Below are 25,000 nucleotides of genomic sequence, written 5' to 3'. Positions count from 1 at the left end.
CATTCTATAGGGCTTTTCTCTTACCGGGGCGGCACCTTCCACTAGTTGAATGTGATGAACTACCTCAGTCGTTGGTCTCGGCACATCTCCAAAGATTTCCATGAACTCTTGCAGTAATTCTGAAACATCTGACTGTTGGCTGTCAGACAAATGACACAACTTACTATTTAGATTAGCAAGGACATCAGAATTCTTGAGTTTGATACCTACAGGAATTTTATCAAGGTTGTCTTCACTTTGCATCTCTACAACTTCTAAACTATTTACAGTACCATCTACCTTCTCTTCTGTCTTGGCAGCACTTCCTGAGTCTCTTCTATGGTACTTCTTAATCAAGTTTACATGTACTAACCTTTTTGTTTTCCTGTGATCAGGAGTGGATATCACATAGTTCAAATCTCCCCGTTTACCTATAACTCTGAAAGGTCCCATGTACCTTGCTTGTAATGGACACTTTCTTACGGGCAAGAACAACAGAACTTCATCCCCAACCTCAAAGTTACGTTCTACAGCATCTTTATCATAATTTTCTTTCATCTTTTCTTGACTTAGTTTTAAATTACATTGTGCAAACCTGTGTACCACATCTAGGTTTTCCTTTAACTTAGACACATACTCAGACAAGTTATCAGCATGCTCCAAGTCTATCCAGCTCTCATGGAATAATTTCATGGGTCCTCTCATGTCTCTGCCAAACAATAGTTCACTTGGGGAAAACCCGAGACTAGATTGCTTAGCACATCTGATCGCATATAGAAGGAATGGCAAGCCTACATCCCACTCATTTCCAGTCTTATGGCCAAACTTTACTAACATTGTTTTAAAGGTTCCATGAAAACGTTCCAACGCTCCTTGGCTTTGGGCATGATAAGCAGATGCAATATATTGTTTAATCACAAGAAGAGACATTACTTGCCTGAAGATATTGGATACAAAGTTGGTACCTCTATCGGACTGCACAATCCTCGGTATTCCGAATAGGGTAAAGAACTTGGTCAAGGCTGGCAACACAGTCCTGGCTGTAATGGAGCGCAGTGGAATGGCCTCTGGATACCTGGTGGTAGTGCACATTAGGGTTAACATGTACAGATGCCCCTTTTTGGTTTTGGGAAGGGGGCCCACGACATCAATTATCACATGGGTAAAAGGTTCCGGCACCACAGGAATAGGTTGCAACGGTGCAGGAGGAATAACAATGTTAGGCTTACCTATCAACTGGCATGTTTAACATGTTTTACAATACTGTGCTACTTGTCTATGGATACCAGGCCAATAGAAGTACTTGATAATCTTATCCAATGTTTTCTGCACACCCAGATGTCCTCCTATGAAGTCATGTGAAAGACTGATGACTTTCTCTCGATACACGTCCGGAACGATAACCTGATGAAACTCGCACCAACTCTCATTTGCAGGAACATCTGGTGGTCTATATTTTCTCATTAGTACATCATCACGCGTATAATAAAATGTAGCTTCATTTGAGATGTCCTTCTCTTGTATGGCCCTTGCATTTAATGGGATTAATGACCTATCAGCTTTCTGGGCAGATATCAGATTACTACGAGTCACACGTTCACTTACATTACTCTGCGATTCATTCACCTTATCACTAGACAGACTGCACGGCAGAACCCCGGGACTAGGCGAATCCACATCACGATCAGCAAGTTCATCTGGCTTAACAGCAGGTCCTGTACTAGAGTCTACATTAAACAAACTACTACTATCCATATCAGCAGTTTCTTCACTGGTTTTCATCCTTGCCTGGCTACGAGTAACTGCGCATGCTGGAAAAATATATCAACACTCGCTTTCCAAACCCTCGGCAGGATCCCATTCCAGTGGAGTCGTACTCACCACGAGATCAGGCACATTTAACTTTCCCGCTATATCATTTCCTAGCAAGAAACTCACTCCCTCAACAGGTAAAGTCTCTCCAACTCCAACCAACACAGGCTGAGATAATAATTCGGTTCGGAGGAACAACTTACACAGGGGAACCGTCATCGTCCCCCCAACGCCCTTTATCCATACATGCTCACCCGTCAACGCCTCTTCTATGTCAGGAACAGCGCTTTGTAATACCATACTGAGCGATGCAGCAGTGTCTCGCAACACAGTTACAGACACTCCGGGCCCATCCTCCTTGACAGACACTGTACCAGGGAATACAAATGGGTTAAACAGACTGCGTTCTCTTCCCACATCAGCATCCCCTTTTTCCTTTACATCTGCTGAAAGCAAAGTTACATTAGCAACACGTTTCTCTCTAGTCAACTCAGGACACCTTGCCCTTACGTGCCCAATTTTTTTACAGTAAAAGCAACCAATTTTTGACACATCTGTATTGCTTTTACCCAGGGTCCAGGTACCTTTACCCTTATGTCCCATTCCCTCTTGAGGTTGAGAAATGCCTGGAAGGGAAGGAGGCTTACTTGATTTATGCGTTATTGTATAATTTTCCGCCAATGTGGCAGCTCGATCAATTCTACTTACTTCCTTTTCTAGCAAATAGGTTCGAACGTCATGTGGAATACCCTTAACATACTGTTCCAGTGCAATTAGTTCCTTTAACTCCTTATAAGTTTCAATTCCGCTAGCTGATAGCCATCTATTAAATAATTTATTCACACTGTTACCATACTCGAGGTATGACTGGTGGTTTCCTCTAAAACAGTTTCTAAACTTTTGTCAATAAAATTCTGGAGTGCATAAGTACGCCTTCAACACTGTATCCTTCACTACCGAATACTGGCTCTGATCTTCAGAGGACAAGGATAAGTACGATGATCGAGCCTTACCCACTAAGGCCGTTTGTACCAGCACACACCAATATGGCTTAGACCAGGAGAGGGTGGTTGCCAAGCTTTCGAACTGCTCGAAAAACTCCTCCGGCTCACCCTCTAGGAAAGTAGGGACAAGGCGTACTACACTGTTTTTATCAAATGTAGGTTCCAGCAACCCTTGGACACCCTGCTTCTCCATCATTGCGAACTTCAAGTTCGTTTCAACCTTTCAAGTGCTATCCTCTCCTTCTCCAACTCCTTCTCCAACTCCTTCTCTACTTTAAATTTCTCTAGAGCTATCCTCTCCTTCTCTACCTCCAACTCCATCCTAGTAATTTCCGCCTTATCCTTATATCTCTCCGTCTCTCCTTGAAGCTCAATATCGCACAATGCTTTGGCACTATCCTCCAGAATTTCTTTTGAGATCAAACCTTGAATGACTGCTTTCTTAATATCAGCCTTGTTAGATTTACCTATGATTTGAACCTTGTGAAACCTAGCCAAAGCCAGCCAGTCATCCTTAAGTACTTCACAGTTCTGCAAAAGGGCAAGCCCAGGATCCTTAATGAATTGTGCAATGTCAAAAGACTCCATATCAGCTAGTGAGGAATTATAACCTAACTAATACAATGTTCATAAACAATGGTTAAATACTCAAGAAACAGTAAACAATTATTATTCACTGCAAGTATACCGCACTAATAATACACCGCTATACTAATACTTTATGCTTTGTAGTACGATACCTTGTTCTGTATAATACACTAATTGCACAATATGGTACCCCACACAGTACGATTGCCACACAATCGCAATAAGTGCAATCATAATACCACACACTATGGTACCCGGTATTATATAATACCTTCACTTTCTATGGTACCTTCAATTAATATGGTACCTTCAATTTATACGTTAACTTCAATTTACATGGTACCCCGCATCTCCACCATTTTGTTATGCCATGACTTCCCAGGGCACGATGATCCCCGAGTATTCTAATTGAGGGCCCCAATATGGCCTAACAAAGTCCGAATTATGAGAGAGGACTTGGGCCCTTAAGTTATGTGTAATTACCAGTCAACTGTTTCTTAAGAGCATTCCACTATATTGTTTCAAATAAAGAGCAACAAAGGAAAATAGATTTAATTACAAATGAAAGCTTAAGTATGACAGAACAATTCCAATTTAGAATAAGATGCTGCCGGCGAATGAGAATTGAAACATGGAAAAGCCGGCAGCTTTCAACAAGAGTATTTAAGAAAATAAAGATCTTTGCACAAGTATAACCATTACCATATAAACATAGACACACTCGGAATATAATCATCAAAGTTAATTTACTCACTAGAGACCTAACTGCACTGGAACTAAAAATGTTTAATCTTGCGTGACAACGGGTATTCTCACCAGTTCTTACTAGCTTGGTCCCTCCAGGCAAACTCACCAAAACCCACCTGGCCAACCGCCCTCGTCACATTCGGCCACCAATAAAGCAAACCTAAAGGCATCCACATTCTTTGTTACAAGATACAAGTTTTTATATCAGACTGTACATAACGATTACATATAATTATTCATGTACTAGTGCGGTTAAGCATTCATACTACACCACAATACAAGGAATACATTCATCGTACCTTCGAACAACGTATTACCTAGCAGACAACACTAGTCGTTGGAGGCTAAGGGACACTAAACTTACATAGTACATGTTTTCATACATAATACATAGTTTCATACAGGTACATAATACATACACAATACAGAATTTACATAATACATAGTTTATCATAGAAAAAATGCACTCTTGCATAACAATACATATACCAAGGCTTTTTCCCCCTTACAAGGGAGGTAGCCAAAAAAGGAAAAGGCATAAAATCATTCCCACCCATTCCATCCCTGAATACACTCCACACCCCTCCACCCTCCCTCTCATCTTAGCACCTCCTGGATGACGGGTCATCCCTGCACCTTGTCCACTTCCCTGGGTCAGAAAACAGTGTCGCAAGACACAGCACATCCACAGCAAGGCTGCTTCATTAAATCGGTGACCCCCCTCCCCATCCCCCATGCAAAAGGAGAAGACGGGGAGAAATCCCTTCGGGCTGCGTCACAAATTTGCTCACACATACTACCTCACCCCCATCCCCCCGCCCATTCCACCTCATGCATCACAGCATCATCCATATACAACCAATCTCCATTCACCCCTGTCTTCTGTCCTCTCCCGTCCTTCCTCAACAGACATTCCGCTCTTTCCTAGAGCCCCCTTCACCCCTTCCATCCACCTCATCCTAGGGCGTCCCTTCATGTTCACTCCCTCCACATCTGCCTTCCATGCCTCTTTTACTAGCCTTTTTTTACTCATTCTTTCCATGTGTCCAAACCATCCCAATACTCTTTCATCAACCCTATCTCCCAACCCCCTTTCCACCCCTGTTCTCCTCCTCATCTCCTCATTTATCACTCTATCCAGCCTATTAACCCTCATCATACTTCTCAGACACCTCATCTCAAACACATTCAAACTCCTTCTCTCTTCCTCTCTTATGTTCCATGTTTCTTCCCCATATAGTGCTGTTGGCACAATCACTCCTTCATACAGTCTCCTCTTAGCATCCATTCCCAAATATCTATTTCTCATTACCCTCTTCAATCCACCAAGGCATTTACTCGCTTCTCTCAATCTACATTCTACCTCCACCTTCACTCCACCTTTTCCTGCCACATTTGCACCCAAGTATCTAAAACTATCCACTTCCTCCAGTTGCTCTCCCTTAATGCTCACTTCCAGTCTACTGACACTTTCACCTCTTTACATCTCATCACCTTACATTTACCAACATTTATCTTCAGCTTTCTTCGATCACACACTCTCCCAAACTCTGTCACTAACTTCCTCACTCCGTCCTCCGATCCTGCCACAAGCGCAGTGTCGTCCACAAGCAACAGTTGGCTTACTTCCCACTTTTCTCCATTTTCTTTAACCATCTCCAATCCCTGATCCACTACCCTTGCATTTACCTCTCGCGCTACCCCATCCATGTATAAGTTGAACAGCCAGGGCGAAATAACGCATCCTTGACGAAGTCCCACCTTTACCTCGAACCACTCACTCTCTCCATTTCCAATCCTGACACAAGCTCTACTACTCTCATAAAAACTCTTGACAGCTCCCAGAAGCTTTCCTTCTATCCCGTATATCCGCAAAACCTCCCACGGTGCCTTTCTATCTACCCTATCGTAAGCCTTTTCTAGGTCCATAAAGGCCCAAAAAACATCCTTCCTCTTTCCTATAGCTTTCTCACATATCTGTCTGACATTCTGCCTGGCATCCATCCAGACCAGGCGCCTTACCTGCTTTCATTCATCTTAACAACTGCCTTCACTTCCTCCTTCCTTATTTCTCCTTCATTTTCCTCACTCATCACGTTCATTTTCTTAGCATTTCCCACTGCAGCTATCTTTCCTTCCCTATCCTCCTTAACATTTAGCAACTCCCTAAAATATTCTGCCCATCTTCCCCTTACTGCCTTCTCTTCCATTATCATCTCTCCATCTGCACCTTTTACCTTTCTTCTCTACTTGATTCGCCTCCTCTTCCTCTCTTAATTTATTTCCAAAACATGTTTTTATTACTTTCAAAATTTTCTGTCAAACTCTTACCCCATTTCACATCTGCTCTCCTCTTTGCATCCTTTACCTTTTGCTTTACTTCTCTTTTCTTTTCTTTCTACCTCTCATATGACTCCCTCGTCCTATTTTGTAACCAATCTGTGAAAGCTCGCTTCTTCTTTTCTTCGACCTTCTTTGTTTCCTCATCCCACCATTCACTACCCTTTCTTCTATTTCCCCCTGTCCTTCTTGTTCCGCACACCATCTTTGCACATTTTGTGACTCCCTCCTTGAACCATCCCCATTCCTCCTCCACACCTAGCTCTACTCTACCCTTCTATCCCTCCCACTCCTCCCTCAGCTTCTTCTTGTACTCCTTCCCCTTTTCCTTTTCTTTTAAAGAGTCCACTCTAAGCACCTCCCTACCTTTTGTCCCTTTCCTCTTCCTCCATCTATCCTCCACTCTCAACTTACCTTCTACCAAAAAATGATCTGATATACCCCACCCTCTCCCCTTAGCACATGTACATCCTTAACACTTCCTATCATAATCCTATTCACCACTACATAGTCCATTAACGCTCTATCCACCACCCTTCCCTCCACCACCCTCTCCCATGTGTACTTATGCTTGACTTTCTTCCGAAACACTGTATTTGCTATCATCAACTCTCTTTCTAGACACATTTCCACCATCAACTCTCCACTACGATTCTTTCCTGGAACTCCACATTTCCCAACCACTCCATCAATTGGATCATTTCCTACCCTAGCATTAAGGTCTCCCAGTACTAGTACATTGATATTTCTCCCTAAATCCTCTATGCACTTATTTAAATCTATCCAAAAATCCTCCCTTTCTTCTACGTTCTTCTCACTGCCAGGCCCATATGCACTTACAAAAACCCACATCTCCTTTCCCAGTTTCACCTTCATCCACATTATCCTTGAGGAAACCTCCTTTCATTCCACTACACGTTTACCTATCTTTTCACTTACTAGCATAGCCACCCCTTCCCTCCTTCGCCCTCTCTTCACTCCTGATATCCTCCCACTTACACTCACAAACTTACACTCACCCTTCCCTTTCAGCTTAGTTTCACTTAAAGCCAACACATCCATCTTTCTTCTCATAAACATATTACCTATCTCTTCCATTTTACTCTCATCTGTACCACATCCACACACATTAAAAGACCCAAACCTTAGGGTGCTGGTCGGAAAACTCCCAGACCATCTTATGCCTTTACTTTTTCTTCTAGGAATGTCCCCTGTGAGGCTACAAGGACGAGGATGCCTAGTCTCAATTCCCGTCTCTTTCTTCTCGCCTCTTACGATCAAAGTGGGATTACTTGGTGGCAGTATTCTTTCCCCCCACCATATATATATATATATATATATATATATATATATATATATATATATATATATATGTATATGTATATATATATATATATATATATTTATATATATATATATACATATATATATATATCATTTGGATGATGGAGAACATAAACACAGGGGAAAGCTCGGAACCCTAAACACTCTAACGTTTCGTTCGCGTAGAACTTCTTCAGAGAGTGTATGTAGAACTGCAACTGAAGTTTATGTACTAAATCTAATTACCTTTTCGGACACTTGGGAAAGGTCGTTTTTCTGGCGTGTTATAGAATTAAAATACTAGTTTGTTTAGCTAAATTGATAAACCCTCCTCGATGATTCGATGAATTATTAGTTGAAATATATGCTGATTCAACAATTCTTCTATTGAATTTATCAAAACCTTTATGTAGCACTTCAGCTTCTCTCCAGTTTGGTAAATGATCGAAATTTTCCGCATGAACTACTAAAGAATTAGATGTCCTATGTGCTTTTATGTCGTTTTTATGTTCATAAATTCTTTTTTCTAATCCTCTTGACGATTCGCCAAAATAAGCCACTGAGCAACTATTGCACGGGATTTTGTATACGACGCTGTTTTCGGAATTGGGTCTCTTTTCGGAAGTCTTTATTAAATCACCTATCCTCTTGTTAGTTATTTTAGCTATGTTTATACCTGATTTTGTTGAATATTTGTCTATTATTGGTGACGTTTCTGAGCCAGGTACTAATATAAAATTGGTATCATTTATATTATTTCTCTCTTTCTTTCCGCGATTGTAAATATTTATTGCTTTTCTTTTTGTTCTTTTCGACATTCCCTCTGGATATCCAAGTTTGTCAAAGGTTTTCATAATGTAATCAAATTCGCCTTCTAGGTATTCCTTACTGCAGATTCGTATTGCCCTGGGAAAAAATCCTATTACTATACCACTCTTTGTCCTATCATCATGTGCGGAGAAGTAATGTACTAAATCCTCTTTGTTTGTTTCCTTTCTGTATACTGAGAAAGTTACAGTTATTCCCACTCGTCGTATTAACGTATCTAGGAAGGGCAATTGTCCGTTTTGTTCCTCTTCTACGGTGAACTGAATATCGCTGTTGACCGCGTTAAGCATTCTCACTTTATTATTTACATTGGTGTTTTCGGGGATGATTGCGAGGACGTCGTCTACATATCTAAACCAGTGTGATCCCCTACCATTGATTCTGATAATGTTTTCTTTTTCTAATAACTCAATATATAGAGAGGCCATCACTACACTTAAAGGACTACCCATAGCAAGACCTCTATGTTGTTCATATTCGCCACCATTAAAAGTAAACGCACCGAAATTTACGCATAAATCTATCAATTCTATATAATCTTGTTTTCTTATGGGTAGGTCAGTATCGTTCATATCTTTTATTACTCTCTTTACTGCTTCTAACGCACCGTCAGTGGAAATATTTGTATATAACGCCTTGACATCATAGCTTACTAACTTTTTTCCCGTGAAATCTAAATCTTTTAGTCTTGTCAAAAGATCGTTAGAATTTTTCAAATGTGTATTGCTGATCGATCCCATTGCCTGTGATAACGGTTTGGCTAGACATTTCGCTAGTCTGTGGGGTGCACTGCCAACCGCTGAAGTTATGGGTCGCATTGGAACGTTGGGTTTGTGAATTTTTGGAATACCACGCATTCTGGGAGGATTGGGGTATTCCTCCAGAAGTCCCATTAATTTCTTTCCTTTTTTTAGTTTTATTAAGAATTTTTCTGGCATTTTTTTTTATTTATCTGCTTTATTCGTTGCGAAACCTATATGTTTTTTGTGATAAGTATTGTCGTCATCTAAGAGCTCTAACATTTTGCTGATATAGTCCTCTTTTAATAAGATCACGATACCACCTCCTTTATCTACATTGGTGATTACTATGTCTTTGTCTAAGCCTAGATTTATCAAAGCTTTCTTGAATCTTCTGGGGATGACGCATTCGTTTTTAATGGCTAACGCTTGGTAACATGTAACAATCCCCTGTTTGAATCCTTTTTCAATATCGCTGTCACTCCATATATAGTTTCTCTTAATAAAATCTGTGAATCCCCTTGTGTTAATACCAGTGTCGAATTTAAGTCCTAGCGATAGAGCTTGAATTTCAGTATTCGATAATCTCCTATCTGAAAGATTTTTTATTATTTCACACCTTCCAATTTTATTCCAATCGCTGTTGTCACATAGACTGTTTACTTTTCGCTCTAGTCTTTCACTTTGTGATGTCTTTTCTTTTCTAATTTATAAATTAGGCGTGATGGTAATTGCACTCCAAATCTACAAGTACATTTATGAGTCGGTGGGCATATTTTTTTCGGAATTGGTTCTCTTTTCGGAAGTCTTTTCGGAAGTCTTTATTAAATCACCTATCCTCTTGTTAGTTATTTTAGCTATGTTTATACCTGATTTTGTTAAATATTTGTCTTTTATATTTTGTTAAATATTTGTCTATTATATTTACAATCGCGGAAAGAAAGAGAGAAATGATAAAAATAATACCAATTTTATATCAGTACCTGGCTCAGAAACATCACCAATAATAGAAAAATATTTAACAAAGTCAGGTATAAACATAGCTAAAATAACTAACAAGAGGATAGGTGATTTAATAAAGACTTCCGAAAAGAGACCCAATTCCGAAAACAGCGTCGTATACAAAATCCCGTGCAATAGTTGCTCAATGGCTTATTTTGGCGAATCGTCAAGAGGATTAGAAAAAAGAATTTATGAACATAAAAACGACATAGAAGCACATAGGACATCTAATTCTTTAGTAGTTCATGCGAAAAAATTCGATCATTTACCAAACTGGAGAGAAGCTGAAGTGCTACATAAAGGTTTTGATAAATTCAATAGAAGAATTGTTGAATCAGCATATATTTCATCTAATAATTCATCGAATCATCGAGGAGGGTTTATCAATTTAGCTAAACAAACTAGTATTTTAATTCTAAAACACGCCAGAAAAACTACCTTTCCCAAGTGTCCGAAAAGGTAATTAGATTTAGTACATAAACTTCAATTGCAGTTCTACATACACTCTCTGAAGAAGTTCTACGCGAACGAAACGTTAGAGTGTTTAGGGTTCCGAGCCTTCCCTTGTGTTTATGTTCTCCATCATCCAAATAATTTGTCTAAAATACTTATCAATATAATTATATGTATTATATATACATATATATATGTATATATATGTATATATATATATGTATTACATATATACATGTATATATATATATATATATATATATATATGTATTATATATATACATATATAAATATATATTCATAAATAAATATATATACATATATGAATATATATATATATATATATATATATATATATATATATCTTATATATACATATATATATGTATATATATATATACATATATATATAAATGTATACAAAATGTATACAAAATCCCGTGCAATAGTTGCTCAATGGCTTATTTTGGCGAATCGTCAAGAGGATTAGAAAAAAGAATTTATGAACATAAAAACGACATAAAAGCACATAGGATATTTAATTCTTTAGTAGTTCATCCGGAAAAATTCGATCATTTACCAAACTGGAGAGAAGCTGAAGTGCTACATAAAGGTTTTGATAAATTCAACAGAAGAATTGTTGAATCAGCATATATTTCATCTAATAATTCATCGAATCATCGAGGAGGGTTTATCAATTTAGCTAAACAAACTAGTATTTTAATTCTAAAACACGCCAGAAAAACTACCTTTCCCAAGTGTCCGAAAAGGTAATTAGATTTAGTACATAAACTTCAATTGCAATTCTACATACACTCTCTGAAGAAGTTCTACGCGAACGAAACGTTAGAGTGTTTAGGGTTCCGAGCCTTCCCTTGTGTTTATGTTCTCCATCATCCAAATAATTTGTCTAAAATACTTATCAATATAATTATATGTATTATATATACATATATATATATATGTATATATATATATGTATATATATATATATGTATTACATATATACATGTATATATATATATATATATATATATATATATGTATTATATATATACATATATAAATATATATTCATATATAAATATATATTCATAAATAAATATATATACATATATGAATATATATATATATATATATATATATATATCTTATATATATACATATATATATTTATATATATACACATATATATATATATATATATATATATATATATATATATATATATATATATAATGTAAGTGGAATAGGAAACACAGGAGTCTTAGTCTTGAGTTTATTCCTGACTAGTTTCGCAGGTATGCTTTTTCAAAGGAATATGTGTACAAACGGGATATGGGCATTATATACATGGGGTGGACCTCACCACCTCTCCGAGTTACCATAGTTGGTGACGAATGTGAACATCACATTGTGGCTAACGTAACAATGAAGAAATTTTTACAATTAAATATGATAACACTAATAACAAAGAAATTATTAATAGAAAATGTAACAATAGTAATGATAACAATGAAGATAAATATTTAAATATTAATATTAACAATAATAACAAAAATGATAATAGCAATGCAGTAGAAGTAATAATAATAATAATGAAAATAATAACAATAAAATAAAAGTAATAATAATAATAATAAAAAAAAATTATAATACTAATAACCAAGAAATAAAAATTTATTAATAGTAATTATGACAATAATAATAACAATGATAATAAAAACGAAAAATTAAATATTTAAATAATAATAGTAACAATAATAATAACAATAATAATAATAAAGATAATGAAAGTAATAATAATAATGATGGTAATAATAATAAAAAAAATGCAATGATAAAATTATAAATATATATAATGATAGTAATAATAAATAAATAATAGTTATAATAACAATGATAATAATAATAGTGTTGAAAATAAATAGTAACAAATAGTATTAAAAGAATAAATCATGATAAAAAGTTGGGGCAAGGTAGCATGGAGGAACTTCAGAGTGAAAGGAAGAAAGCTGGAGAGGGTAGGCCGAAGTGGGAAAACGGTATCTACTTAGAGTCGGGGGTCTGGGAAGCCATTCTTGGAGGGCGAGTGTCGCGGTAGATTTTGTCCATTTCAAGTCACCAGTTCTCTTGTTTGTGTTTTTGTGGTTGGCAATGTAAAGTGATTCAATTATTTTCCGTTGTTTCTTGTGTAATCCTTTAGCTAGAATGGTGGAACCCTCCCAGTTAGGCAAATGTCCCTCTGTGTCAATGTGGTTAACTAGAGCGTTGGTTTCTCGGTGGTGTCTAATGTCCGCTTTGTGTTCCCTGAGTCTGTTGTTAAGTCCTCTGTATGTCTCTCCGTAGTATGCACAGTCACATCCTTTGCAGGGAATTTTGTAAACGATGCTATTGTCACGGTTCGTCTTGGATCTGTTGGTGGTCAAGTGTCCTATTTTCTTCCCTGTGTCATTTACTATGATGAGTCCTGTCTGTCTCAACGTTTTGTCAAGCATGTGAGAGAGGCCAGAGTTAGGAACCACAAGGTATCGTAAATTTGTCCTCTCTTCACTTCCTTTCCTCTGTCTGATTTTAATGGCTTTCCGTAGTGACGTCCCTAACATGCCCTCTGGGTACCTTAGGTTCCTGAACGCAGCGGTTACGTATTCAATTTCTTCTTGTAAATACTCTTCGCTGCATATTCTAAGAGCCCTAAGGTAAAACCCAATGATAACCCCTGATTTGGTCTTCTCGTCATGTGCGCTAAAATAGTGGATGAAGTCGTCTTTGTTTGTCGGTTTACGGTATACCTTGAACCTAGCGCTGCTGTCCGATCTGATGACGACTGCGTCTAGGAAAGGTAGGGAACAGTTGGTCTCTTCCTCTACTGTAAATTTAATGCTTTTGTCCACGTTGTTCAGTTGTTCCAGTAGGTTTCTTGTGTCGTTTGTTTTGTGTGAAATGAAGAGGATGTCGTCAACATAACGGTACCACTTGGAGTTAGCTGGGACGATATGCAGAAGGTGGTCCCTTTCCAAAGTCTCCATGTAGAGCGATGCTGCCACCGCACTCAATGGAGACCCCATTGGAAGCCCCTCATGTTGTCTGTATTCCTGTTTGTTAAAAACAAAAGAACCAAACTTTATGCACCTATCCACCAACTCCAAGTAGTCACGCTTGTTGATGGGTAAGTTGTCGGTGTCAATGTGTTGTACTGTCTCTTTAACAGCCCGAAGGGCACCGTCTATTGTTACGTTTGTGTAGAGGGAAGTGATGTCAAAGCTTACCAGGCGTTGGTCTGTGAAGTCAAATGTGTTCAGTTTGTCTATTAGGTCGGAGGAGTTTCTAAGGTGTGTTCCGCTAATGCTACCTAAGGAGGAAGAAAGAGGTTTGGCTAATAGTTTGGCTAGTCTATGTGGTGCGCTACCTCTGCCAGAAGTTATAGGTTGGAGGGGAATGTCCTGTTTGTGGATTTTCGGAAGTCCTTTCATAGATGGGATTGTTGGGTCTTCCTCTAGGAGGTAGAGGAGTCTTTTTCCCTTTTCGGTTCTTTTGAGGATTTTTCTGATGTCGGTGTTGAACTTCTTGGCTTCTTCGCTGGCTGTACCGTCCCTTTGTTTACAATATGTGGATTGGTCAGAGAGTAAACGTTCCATTTTGTTGGTGTAGACCCTCTTGTTCATGATGACAACGCCACCTCCTTTGTCGGCGGTCGTGATGATGATGTCGTCATTGTTAAGGAGTTCTTGAAGGGTGCGAACGTATCTCCTGTTGTCCCTGGCTGCAATGGAACAGCATAATAGAACACCTTGTTTGAAGCCGGACTCGATGTCGCTGTCCTTCCAGTTGTAGTTCTTCCCTATGTAGTCGTTCAATTTCTTTGGGTTTATGTTGGTGCTGAATTTTAGACCAAGGGAGAGGGCTTCCATTTGGGTGTGTGTGGGGTTGTAGTCGGAAAGGTTGTTGATGAGATTCTGTCTACCCACTTCTTTCCATTTGCTTGTGTTGCACAGTCGTAGCAGTTTCTTCTCAAGTTCCACCTCCTGTTGTTGCTTTTTCTTCTTGAGTTCTTCAATGAGTTCTGGGGGAAGTGGGTAGTTCTGGAGCTTGTTTCTAACAACTTCGGCTTCGTGTTTGAGTGTTTCTCTAGCTTCCTTCAGGTATTCTCTGGCTGTGTCGCTGAAGGGTTTGTTGGGGTGATGGAGGTGGAGTGGGGCTGATCTTGGAAGAACCAGTTCTTCAAAACAGTCCTTGAGGAAGGCGTCTCTGTTTAGAATGCTAGTCAGCTTCATTTGTAGCACGAACTCGGACCTTATGACTTCCTGGATTCCATTTCCACTCGGAGACAAATGTTGAGACATTCTGACAGGTTGATGTAAGTGGAATAGGAAACACAGGAGTCTTAGTCTTGAGTTTATTCCTGACTAGTTTCGCAGGTATGCTTTTTCAAAGGAATATGTGTACAAACGGGCTGTGGGCATTATATACATGGGGTGGACCTCACCACCTCTCCGAGTTACCATAGTTGGTGACGAATGTGAACATCACATTGTGGCTAACGTAACAATGAAGAAATTTTTACAATTAAATATGATAACACTAATAACAAAGAAATTATTAATAGAAAATGTAACAATAGTAATGATAACAATGAAGATAAATATTTAAATAATAATATTAACAATATTAACAAAAATGATAATAGCAGTACAGTAGAAGTAATAATAATAATAATGAAAATAATAACAATAAAATAAAAGTAATAATAATAATAATAACAATAAAAATAATAAAAATGATAATACTAATAACCAAGAAATAAAAATTATTAATAGTAATTATGACAATAATAATAACAATGATAATAAAAACGAAAAATTAAATATTTGAATAATAATAGTAACAATAATAATAACAATAATAATAATATAGATAATGAAAGTAATAATAATAATGATGGTAATAATAATAAAAAATGCAATGATAAAATTATAAATATATATAATGATAGTAATAATAAATAAATAATAGTTATAATAACAATGATAATAATAATAGTGTTGAAAATAAATAGTAACAAATAGAGTATTTACAAGAAGAAATTGAATACGTAACCGCTGCGTTCAGGAACCTAAGGTACCCAGAGGGCATGTTAGGGACGTCACTACGGAAAGCCATTAAAATCAGACAGAGGAAAGGAAGTGAAGAGAGGACAAATTTACGATACCTTGTGGTTCCTAACTCTGGCCTCTCTCACATGCTTGACAAAACGTTGAGACAGACAGGACTCATCATAGTAAATGACACAGGGAAGAAAATAGGACACTTGACCACCAACAGATCCAAGACGAACCGTGACAATAGCATCGTTTACAAAATTCCCTGCAAAGGATGTGACTGTGCATACTACGGAGAGACATACAGAGGACTTAACAACAGACTCAGGGAACACAAAGCGGACATTAGACACCACCGAGAAACCAACGCTCTAGTTAACCACATTGACACAGAGGGACATTTGCCTAACTGGGAGGGTTCCACCATTCTAGCTAAAGGACTACACAAGAAACAATGGAAAATAATTGAATCACTTTACATTGCCAACCACAAAAACACAAACAAGAGAACTGGTGACTTGAAATGGACAAAATCTACCGCGACACTTGCCCTCTCCAGCTTTCTTCCTTTCACTCTGAAGTTCCTCCATGCTACCTTGCCCCAACTTTTTATCATGATTTATTCTTTTAATACTATTTGTTACTATTTATTTTCAACACTATTATTATTATCATTGTTATTATAACTATTATTTATTTATTATTACTATCATTATATATATTTATAATTTTATCATTGCATTTTTTTATTATTATTACCATCATTATTATTATTACTTTCATTATCTTTATTATTATTATTGTTATTATTATTGTTACTATTATTATTTAAATATTTAATTTTTCGTTTTTATTATCATTGTTATTATTATTGTCATAATTACTATTAATAATTTTTATTTCTTGGTTATTAGTATTATAATTTTTTTTTTTATTATTATTATTATTACTTTTATTTTATTGTTATTATTTTCATTATTATTATTATTACTTCTACTGCATTGCTATTATCATTTTTGTTATTATTGTTAATATTATTATTTAAATATTTATCTTCATTGTTATCATTACTATTGTTACATTTTCTATTAATAATTTCTTTGTTATTAGTGTTATCATATTTAATTGTAAAAATTTCTTCATCGTTACGTTAGCCACAATGTGATGTTCACATTCGTCACCAACTATGGTAACTCGGAGAGGTGGTGAGGTCCACCCCATGTATATAATGCCCACAGCCCGTTTGTACACATATTCCTTTGAAAAAGCATACCTGCGAAACTAGTCAGGAATAAACTCAAGACTAAGACTCCTGTGTTTCCTATTCCACTTACATCAACCTGTCAGAATGTCTCAACAAATATATATATATATATATATATATATATATATATATATATATATATATATATATATGTATATATATATAGGGAGACAGAGAGAGAAACAAATGAATAATATACAAATAAATAGTAGTCCCTGTACAATATACCCTCAGGAATAAGAAAAGAAAAACACAGATTCTCTTTATCTTGTAACCTCCGAATTAAAATGACTTGGGCGAAAGACATTAGGAGTATTACACAGTGAACAGGAAAACATATAAAGAGTATTAGCATCCAAACCTCCATTCGTGACGCAATCACTCGAAACAGAAAGGTGCATACGAATAAATTCAAATTTGACATCGATCTCTGAAGCCTTGGAGTATACCTATGAAATCGTTCGTGGCATTCCGTCCGAACACGCGTAAATGTTTCGGGAATAGCATGAACGTAACCAAGGCAAAGCTCGCATGTACACAACACATGCCACGCACATACACGCCCACCACATCATACTAGCCATATACAAACAACAAATACACAGCAGTATGTATATGCGTGTGTGTGTGTGTGTGTGTGTGTGTGTGTGTGTGTGTGTGCGTGCGTATGTGTGTGTGTATGTTATATATATATATATATATATATATATACATTCATATATATATATATATGCATTCATATATATATATATATATATATATATATATATATATATATATATATATATATATATATATATATATATATATATAGACGTATTGATAATGGGTGATTTCAATAATTGAAATCCTCCAGTATTAATTCGTCATGCAATCGATGTCAGTAAAATCATTTTTCTGACATTAATTGGATGACCCTTAAACATGGCCACAAAGGTAGTCGCTCGATAGATTTTCTAGGTGACACTTACTTAGTTCAGCATGTAAAAGAGCTTACAAAACATTTAAATTTACTCGATCTATTGATCACTAGCAACGAAAGCATGATAATCGATGTAGAAGTTGGTGAATCTATTGCAAGTAGCGATTACATCTTAGATTCAAGCTGCTAAAAAAAATTAGACTAGGTACTTCTGTATCTAAAATACCTGATTTCAGTAAAGCTCAATTCACATGACTACGCCAGGAGCTTTAGGTTACAGATTAGTAGGATAAATTAAGCAAACACCTGTAGATCAGATGATTTATACTCATATCCCGTTTAAGGACAGACGACCCCCAAATCAGTCTAGCCCAAAATGGCTTGACAAAGAAACTGAAAAAAGTATTACTAAAAAGAGACAGACTTACAAGAAATACAAGTGCTCGGATGCACCTAATGACTATCGAACTTATGTAATAATATATAGAGATTTAAATAAGACAAAAAAAAAACGACAATACGAAATGAATATCTCTGATAAATCCAAAGAAAATCCCAAAGAATTCTATAGTTATATTAGAGATAAGAATTTATTATGAATTATATTGGCCCACTATTATCTGCTGATTGTCAACTTGAATATTCAAATAAAGGAATGTGTGATATTTTAAACAAGTATTTTAGCTCAGTATTCGTAAACGAAACACTTCAAAGTGAACTCCAAACCGAAACCTGTGAAAAGTCTAGGTAAATATAACAATAACTAAATGAAAAAAATAATAATAAAAAAATAAAAATAAAATAAAAGGTATATGGAAAAACTCAAAGTTGATAAGATACCAGGGCGTGACGTTTGGCATCCAAGAATATTACAGGAAATAAAAGATGAGATTGTTGTTCCATTAGAAATTAATTTTAAGAAATCCGTTATATCCGAAGATATCACAAGAGAATGGAAGCTAGCTAACGTTACTCCCATATTAAAAAAAGGTGACAAAAAGATACCAAATAACTACAGGCCTATAAGCTTGACTTAAATCGTAGGAAAAATTATGGAAACTATTATCAGAGATGCTATCGAACATCATTTAGAAAGTAATTGTTTGATAAATGATAGCCAGCATGGTTTCAGAAGGAACCATTCTTGCGTGACTAAGTTACTCGAATTCTCCAACACAGTCATCTCGAATTATGACAAAAGCTTTTGATACCATCTCCCACGAAAGACTACTTACTAAATTAGCTTCCACTGAATAAGTGGTAGCCTATTAAGATGGACTAGTAATTGGTTGAATGATCGAAAACAGAGAGTTGTTCTAAATGGAAAAACTTCTAGATGGAAAAATGCTACGAGTGGAGTTCCTCAAGATTCCTTTCTTGGGCCACTTCTATTCATAGTATATGTAAATGATATAGACTGCAGACTAAAATCTATCGTCTCTAAATTTTGCTGACAATACAAAACTGTGCGGAATGGCAAATAATCAATTAAACCAATTAGATATCCAAGAAGATTTAGATAAACTACAGCAATGGTCTGAAAAGTGGCTAATAAAATTTAACACAAATAAATGCAAGGTTATGCACATAATAACAGTAAGTATGATTACAAGTTATTTGAAACAAAAATGGATAGTGAAAAGGATCTCGGCGTAATTATCAGTAACGATCTCAAATCATCTAAGCAGAGTTTTAAACCTCTGAGAAAGCAAATAAGATTCTAGGACTGGTTGCGCGATCTTTTAACTTGAAAAGTCCATCTCTCATTAACAAGCTATATAAACCGTTAGTCGTCCACATTTGGAATACACTGTCTCTGTATGGTCACCAAATCTCATTAAAGACATTTACAGATTGGAAAAAGTACAACGGCGAGCCACAAAACTGATTCCAAATATAAAAAATAAACCATTCGAAAATCGACTAAAATATATGAATCTCGTTTTCTCTAAAAAAAAAAAAAAAAAAAAAAATCGTAGACTCAGAGGTGACTTGATACAGATCTTTAAGATTTTAAAGGAATTGACAACATAAAAAATGACAAACTTTTCACAATGAATGAGAAGGCGACAAGAAATAATGGTCTCAAGCTGCCAGGAAATGAATTTAATTTGGAAGTGGGCAGAAACAGCTTCGCCAACCGCGTAGTTAATAAATGGAATAAACTTCCTACTTAAGTTCAGTTCGAAGTTTTAAGATTCGTTTAGATAAACAACTAAGCTAGATGCTGTAATGCCTGCCATTTATTTTGTATTATTCTTTTTTTTTATATTAATTGTCTGTTTGTTTATTATTCTTTGCTTTGTTTTAATTTTTTACCATTTACTTTCTCATTATTTATCATTATTATTATTTTCTATTATTATTATTATTTTTTTTAATCCGACCTAGATATGGATCAAAAGGTCTTCTGTCGGCATGCTCCTCCTTTGTAATCCTTTGTAACCAAATACGTTATATAGCATCTCATCTCATCAAAATTTGCTCTCCTAGAGTCCGGCACTTGAATGTTATTCGTAGTTTTTAATTCTCCCCAAATAATATCAAATCTTATTTGTTGATGATCACTAGAGCCTAGACTATCTCCCACATTTACATTACTAATTAGGTGCTTATTATTAGTTTAAAAACACACACACACACACACACACACACACACACACACACACACACACACACACACACACACACACACACACACACACACACACACACACACACACACACACACACACACAAATATATATATATATATATATATATATATATATATATGTGTGTGTGTGTGTGTGTGTGTGTGTGTGTATGTATATACATATGTATGTATATATATATATATAAATGTATATATATATATATATATATATATATATATATATATATATATATATATATATATATATTAGTGAATTTAGGGAGCAGGTTCTCTTCAATGCATTTCTTATTAAATAACACAGCAAACTGGGCATTAGTTATCTTATTATTGAGACTTTCTACTCTTCTAATAACTTTTCTCTCTAAAGGAGGGAGAAGGTATACAAAACTTCCAAACGAGTCCATGATTGGGTAGGAAAACCAACATACTTATATATTACAAAGATAGGTACATTAGGAGAGATCTAGTATTGTGACAGTTCATCCTTTCCAGCCCGCTACTCGTGACCCATACAACTCTAGGGTCCCGCACATATTTTGTTAATAAGTGGCAACATATCAAGAGAACACCTAAACAAGAACACAATGATAATCGCCAAGAATGGTAATATAAGAAAACTAAAATGCATGGAGGCAGTGATGATAAGAAACTATATGCCACTTATTAACATACAACAAAATATGTGCGGGACCCTAGAGTTGTATGGGTCACGAGTAGCGGGCTGGAAAGGATGAACTGTCACAGTCCTAGATCTCTCCTAATGTACCTGTCTTTGTAATATATAAGTATGTATTTATTTCTGAATATATTACCAGAAGATGCCTAATGCATAGGCGAAACGTCGTAAAATGTTAGTTTTCCTACCCAATCATGGACTCGTTTGGAAGATTTGTATACTTTCTCCTTCCTTCAGAGAAAAAAGTTATTAGAAGAGTAGAAAGTCTCAATAAGAAGATAACTAACGCCGAGTTTGATGTGTTATTTAATAAGAAATGCATATATATATATCTGTATATATATATATATACATATATATATATATATATATGTATGCATATATGTGTATATATATTGACTAAAGCAGAGATTGGGATGCAAGAAGAAAATATCTAAGAAAAAACGTTCAGCGAGCAAGCCTTGGTAATGAGGAAAATGTAAGCACTGAATTCTGTGTCGAATTATCATTTTGTGAAATCAGTCTTAGGGGGAAGATGAAGTTCCGTCTGTTTCACTGCGAAGCAGAATAATTTGGTGAAATGGTTCACTCAGTCATATCGAGTACCATTTCAGAATATGAGGAGTAAAAGCCTAGTGATAAGATCGTCATCACTCAGAATGAATAGAAGGGTCATGATGACGTAACAATATGCACCTTAAGTGAGTGTAGTTTTCAGGTGATGCCTTTACCCTAGCTTCATAAGTCCATCAGTCTCAATCTGGATCCTGTCGTCGGATTAAGATCAGCTCCTTTTTATGAAGGATAAAACCGGAACAGTGAAGAAACGGATCCGGAGGGAGATGTATTTTAGTGTCGGTGCTTCTCCCCAGTCCGGGTCGTTACTGATGCGATTTCAGAGTTGACGAGCTGAAGTGTGTCACCAAACGCCCACGCTCAGCATCCCATATTCTTTGAACATTGTGAACATTCTGTGAACGTGATTAATATACACCTCCTGAATTTTCTCTTCTCTTACATCGTTATTTTATTATCTTCTTTTTCTTAGGTCTCTCTCTCTCTCTCTCTCTCTCTCTCTCTCTCTATCTCTCTCTCTCTCTCTCTCTCTCTCTCTCTCTCTCTCTCTCTCTCTCTCTCTCTCTCTCTCTCTCTCTCTCTCTCTCTCTCTCTCTCTCTCTCTCTCTCTCTCTCTCTCTCTCTCTCTCTCTCTCTCTCTCTCTCTCTCTCTCTCTCTCTCTCTCTCTCTCTCTCTCTCTCTCTCTCTCTCTCTCTCTCTCTCTCTATCTCTCTCTCTCTCTCTCTCTCTCTCTCTCTCTCTCTCTCTCTCTCTCTCTCTCTCTCTCTCTCTCTCTCTCTCTCTCTCTCTCTCTCTCTCTCTCTCTCTCTCTCTCTCTCTCTCTCTCTCTCTCTCTCTCTCTCTCTCTCTCTCTCTCTCTCTCTCTCTCTCCCCCCCCTCTCTCTCTCTCTTATAGACTCCATAAGTTTTATGCACTCCATATTCTTGGAGTTTTAGTGGCATACTTTAAGGCCAGTGTCACGAAGCATCTTTTTATAATTGGAATCTTATCTCCATGAAAAAATGATTGTGATCACTGATCTTCTACCCTCCTCCCAATTTTCTCTTTCCTTTAGGACTTCCCCTTTATTGCTTTTATGAATCCACCTCTTCGGTGAGATATTGTCCTCAACGATAGAAGTGAGGCTATTGCTTAGGATATTGTTAATACTCTCTGCCTGTCTATCTGTCTGTTTGTCCATCTGTCTATTTATTTATATGATTGCGTGTATGCGCCCGTGCGTTCGTGTGTGTGATTCACCATGGTCTTGCATCACGTGTTGGACTCGTGATGGACAGCGATTCCCCTCCCGGAAGAGAGATTAGAATTCATATATGACCGATCTGTGTGTAATGCTGTGACCTTACACGCACATACACACACCCAACTCTCCGCCCACGAGAGCTGGAGTAAAGAGTAGCAGCGCAGCGGTACTTAAATTATTTCAGCCTTGAGCAGGATTCGAACCCAGACCACCGTAGTGGGGGCAGGGAACTCTACCACTGCGTCACGAGTGTGCGCGCGCGCGCGCGCGCGCGCGCGCGCGTGTGTGTGTGTGTGTGTGTGTGTGTGTGTGTGTGTGTGTGTGTGTGTGTGTATGTGTGTGTGTTTGTGTGTGTATTTGTGTGTATGTGCGTGTATGTGTGTGTGTGTGTGTGTGTGTGTGTGTGTGTGTGTGTGTGTTGTCTGTGTTTGTGTGTGTGTGTGCGTGCGTGCGTGCGCGTGTGTGTGTGTGTGTGTGTGTGTGTGTGTGTGTGTGTGTGTGTGTGTGTGTGTGTGTGTGTGTGTGTGTGTGTGTGTGTGTGTGTGTGTGTGTGTGTGTGTGTGTGTGTGTGTGTGTGTGTGTGTGTGTGTGTGTGTGTGTGTGTGTGTGTGTGTGTGTGTGTGTGTGTGTGTATTTACTTGTCTGTCTGTCTGTCTCTCTGTCTGTCTGTCTGTTTTGTTTGATACTATATACGAGTATTACATAATTGTTCCTAATCCCGACTCTACAAACAGTTTATCAGCAGATACACAACATCGATTGTATTTAGTCAGAATGAAATTAATAGCACTCACTTTGTAAAGTATAAATTAACCTAAGGAGAACCGTATATATGAATAAAATCATTTGACATCAGTAAAAAGGTAAAGAAATTAAATGTCATTCGACATTTCAGTCGGCAGCCATTATAGAGACATCATCCATATATCCGACAGACTACTGTATATATTAGAAATATATGTATATTACTGAATATTTAAGATCTTTGAAAATAAACTAAAATAAATTTTTTTTCTATATGAAGGAGCAGGGGATTGAGACATAATTATCTTTTATAAGTTTAGATCAATGCAAGAAAATTGGTATGATATTTGTCGGGTATTCTTATGTCTTAAAGTGAAGAAGGATGCAACATTTCCAGAGAGAGAGAGAGAGAGAGAGAGAGAGAGAGAGAGAGAGAGAGAGAGAGAGAGAGAGAGAGAGAGAGAGAGAGAGAGAGAGAGAGAGAGAGAGAGAGAGAGAGAGAGAGAGAGAGAGAGAGAGAGAGAGAGAGAGAGAGAGAGAGAGAGAGAGAGAGAGAGAGAGAGAGAGAGAGAGAGAGAGAGAGAGAGAGAGAGAGAGAGAGAGAGAGAGAGAGAGAGAGAGAGAGAGAGAGAGAGAGAGAGAGAGAGAGAGAGAGAGAGAGAGAGAGAGAGAGAGAGAGAGAGAGAGAGAGAGAGAGAGAGAGAGAGAGAGAGAGAGAGAGAGAGAGAGAGAGAGAGATTAAAGTTGCGGAATCCTTACAGTCCTAACTCGAAACCCGCGTCTCCACTCTTGAGCCATTTCGATGTCAAATATGTGACAAGTGCGCTAACCGGCGGAAGGAATTATGGCAGCCGGCGCGAAGGAGACCAGCTTGCGAATGCTAACAGCCACGCCGGCTGGATAGCTCAACAGCCGTCTGGACGTACCCTCACCGGTCCTGTAGAATCACAAATTAGTTAAATGACGTTATAGAGAGGTAAAAAATAGAAAAAAAAGGAGAAC

The sequence above is a fragment of the Oratosquilla oratoria genome, chromosome 35, assembly GCF_046742065.1.
Source record: "Oratosquilla oratoria isolate Oo_2021 chromosome 35, ASM4674206v1, whole genome shotgun sequence".
NCBI lineage: Eukaryota > Metazoa > Arthropoda > Malacostraca > Stomatopoda > Squillidae > Oratosquilla > Oratosquilla oratoria.
Note: the sequence above shows the minus strand (reverse complement) of the source record.